Genomic DNA, 4,465 nt, shown 5'->3' on the forward strand with positions numbered 1-4,465 from the left:
TGTCCAAATGCTGAAGTTGTTTTATCCTTACACTTCTCTTAAAAATAAATTAAGCCAAATCACAGAGACCGCAACAATGATTTTAATATCAGTGTCAGGTAAGAGTAATATGCGTGCATATAATTTATGGAAGTTTATAATAAACAGCCACTTTTATAAAATCATGTGAAATTTAATTTTTTAATCCATTTGAATTTTATCAATAAATAATTAGTTTAAAGAGGTGTCATACATGATCTTTGCAAACACAGCACATGACCTTCTTTAAAGCCAATGTTATAGAAAACAATTAAAAGTATTAGGATATCACTTTCAATTATGTGCAAATGTATTTTTTGCAGCTCAAAATATTGTAAGTTCAGAAGACCAGTATTTTATATATATAATACATTTTTTTAAACTTATTTTTCACAATAAAGTGATAGATATTGCTGATAGCAATTATGATATGAAAGGGTTAAATTATGAAAAAACAAGAGACAAGGTGACACAGACAGAGTGAGAGAGACCCCCTCCACACACACACACACACACACACACACACACACACACACACACACACACACACACACACACACACACACACACACACACACACACACACACACACAAACAACCCAAACAGAGTGAAACTCAGAGAGGGAGAGTGAGTGGGGAGGGGAACGACAGACAGAGAGACAGAGTCTAATTCCGAAAGAAACAAGATTTGAAACAAACAAAAAAATAATAATCTAAACAGTGGGAGAAAGTTTTTTTTTTTCTTCACTGTCTGGAAACACTGTTTTGCAATAACAATAGTTTTATCTTCAAAACGGTGTTCTCAAGGACATATCCAACCTGGTTCATAACTAAGGCTATACTCCCACCTTCTTGTTATTCTCTATCATTTGCTCTCATTTTCGTCCACAAATAAAAGGCATTAATCTGCTTATTTTTAGGTTACACAAACTTCATTGTTTGAAAAGGAAACTCAAATGTGTTTTTTCTATTGTTACAAATTAACTGGTTCTATAATTTTATTGTAACCCAGAATAATATATTTTTTTATCCTTTAATGCTTGCCAAAGCACACAGCAATGAGCTAATCTTTCCACAATCAAAATGAAGCTGGCACCATCCCCCTCCAAACACACACACACACACACACACACACACACACACACACACACACACACACACACACACACACACACACACATAGAGTGATCCTGAGAGAGGGAGAGAGACCCCCTCCACACACACACATAGAGTGATCCTGAGAGAGGGAGAGTGAGGGGGGAGGGGAATGACAGACACAAAATCTAAACAGTGAGCGAACATTGTTTTTATTTCACTGTCTGAAAACACTGTTTTTCAATAACAACAATAGTTTAATCTTCAAAACAGTGTTCCCTTGGACATATCCAACCTGGTTACTAAATAAGGCTACACTTCCACCTTCTGGTTAATCTATATGCCGGTAGCTCATTGGTTCTCATTTTTGTCCTTAAACAAAAGGCATTAATCTTCTCATTTTTTAAGTTACACACACTACTTTTTTTTTTTTTTAAAGACAATTAAATGGGTTTTTTCTTTTGTTAGTAATGTTTTTTTATATTTATATTTTTTATTAATAATTATTTGTATTAACACAATTATTTAACTAATTATATAAAACAATATTATCAATGCCCTACAAATAAACTGGTTTTATACATTCATTTTTTTATTCAAACCCAGAATAATTTTTTTTATCCTTGAATGCAGGCCAGAGCACAGCATTGAGAGGTAATCTTTTTAGACAGAAGAGTGGCTCACACACACACACACACACACACACACACACACACACACACACACACACACACACACACACACACACACACACACACACTGTAGAAATCAGTGACACGTGTCCCCATGAGTCTGTGTGCATTCAGGTTGAAGTCCCCACCAGGCTAGAAAAAAGAACACACACACACGCACGCACGCACGCACACACGAACACACACACACAGTAGTAATGCTGAAGTATGCTGCAGGCAACTCTTATCAGTTAAGCCCATCCACCATCCCCCATCCACAACACACACACACACCCACCCACAAACACACACACATACACACACACACTCATGTCTGGTTCACTATCTTTCTGGGGACTCATAGATGTAATGGTTTTTATGCTCTACAAACCATATATTCTGTCATCCCACACTGCTCCTGCCCCTAAACCTACCCATCACACAAAACTTTCTTCAAAAGAACTCATTCTGTCTGATTTATAAGCTTTTGTACCCATTGGGAAGTCCCAATGAGTCTGTGTGCATTCAGGTTTAAGTCCCCACCAGGTTAGAAAACCATTCACACACCCAGAGAGGCAAGGTTTTTTGCCTGAAAACTTATACAATATTGCCCTCTACTGGTCATTTAAGGGAGAGCATAAGTGTTGAAAAAACAGAAGAAAAAAAACAGAAAAACAGCCAGTGTGATATATAGAATAACCAGCAGGTGGGAGTATAGCCTTATTTATGAACCAGGTACTTGTGTCCCTATTTTGTGTTTTTTAGGCTTTTGCTACGGGAACACAGTTTGAGATATCCAATAACCGTTCGCATTTTAGCATCTTCTGTATATTTACTTCATGTTGTCCGAGTTTGGAGGAGATTGAATGAATCGCTTTTGAGGAGAAGGTAAAAACTCAGAGCTCGCTTTCCACTTTGTGTTATCTTCCAACCAAATTATCTGACTTCCTGTTGGTCAGAGCTAATGACAGTAAATTAGAAAGTTGTCCGGCTCGAAAAGTACTATATATATACAGAGTTTGGTGACTGCAGATAGAACTAACCCTCCTCTTTGGACAAAAGTGACACTTCGTGCTGCCAGTTGGTGGCGCTATAACTTTGACTCACAAAAGTCATATCCATGTGATCGGCCTCTTACAACGAACACACAGCTGAAGTTTAATCAAAATGAATTAATGTATGCAGAAGTTATTACACACTTCCTGTTTCCCTTTTCTCGCCATAAATTCGTCTCTTCGCCACGGCCAAACCGTTTGAGATATCAAAAAGTTGCTCGCAATTTAGCATCCTCAGTGTCTTGACTTCATGCTGACCGAGTTTGGTGCTGATCGGGTGAATCGTCTAGGAGGAGTATCGCAAATTCCACAGCATGCGTTTTCCGAACAACCCATAATAGCTCACTTCCTGTTGGGCTGACGCATGACTTAGAGCACGAAAGTTGTTCGGCCCGATGAGCTCTATATGTGTACCGAGTTTCATATGTGTACGTGCAAGTGTGTTTGATTTATAGACCCCGTTTTCAGAGCCCACTTTAGGGGGCGCTGTCGAGCCCCCCTGCCACGCCCGGGTCCCAGCCTCAGCCCGGCCCTGATGGCCGCGCATTCTGATGCGTGTGCAAAGTTTCAAGAGTTTTCGAGCATGGGAAGGGCCCCAAAAATGCCCAAATAGTCGCGTAAAAAAATAATAAATAATAATAATAATAATAACAAAAAAAAATTAAAGCTGCGAGCAGCGATGACGGGCCCAAGCCGGTGGCACCGCCACCCCGGTGGCATCAGCTTAACTGTGCACAGCAGGCCAATAGGCATTTAATATGGGAAAAAATAAATAAAAGGACTATGTCAAAGTCATTTGAATTCACCTCATTAACTGCAGCAACTGGTGCTGCTATGACCAGGAACCACAACAGTCACATCTCTGAGATCAATTACATTTTATTCATTAATTTTATGTCAGATGATGTCAAATGTCAATTTCAAAATGAGTGCAGAACACTGTCCAAATGCTGAAGTTGTATTATCCTTACACTTCTCTTAAAAATAAATTAAGCCAAATCACAGAGACCGCAACAATGATTTTAATATCAGTGTCAGGTAAGAGTAATATGCATGCATATAATTTATGGAAGTTTATTATAAACAGCCACTTTTATAAAATCATGTGAAATTAACTTTTTTTATCCATTTGAATTCTATCAATAAATAATTAGTTTAAAGAGGTGTCATACGTGATCTTTGTAAACACAGCACATGACCTTCTTTAAAGCCCATGTTATAGAAAACAATTAAAAGTATTAGGATATCACTTTCAATTATGTGCAAATATATTTTTTGCAGCTCAAAATTTTGTAAGTTCAGAAGACCAGTATTTAATTAAAGATATAATATATGTTTTTGTTTTTTACTTATCTTTCACAATAAAGTGATAGATATTTGTGATAGCCTATGATATGAAAGGGTTAAATTATGAAAAAAAACAAGAGACAAGGTGACACACACACAGAGTGAGAGAGACCCCCTCCACACACACACACACACACACACACACACACATAGTGATCCTAAGAGAGGGAGAGTGAGGGGGGAGGGGGAATGACAGACACAAAATCTAAACAGTGAGAGAACATTGTTTTTATTTCACTGTCTGAAAACGGTTTTGCAATGACAACAATAGTTTTATCT

The sequence above is a fragment of the Pseudorasbora parva genome, chromosome 17 (assembly GCF_024679245.1).
Source record: "Pseudorasbora parva isolate DD20220531a chromosome 17, ASM2467924v1, whole genome shotgun sequence".
Classification (NCBI taxonomy): domain Eukaryota; kingdom Metazoa; phylum Chordata; class Actinopteri; order Cypriniformes; family Gobionidae; genus Pseudorasbora; species Pseudorasbora parva.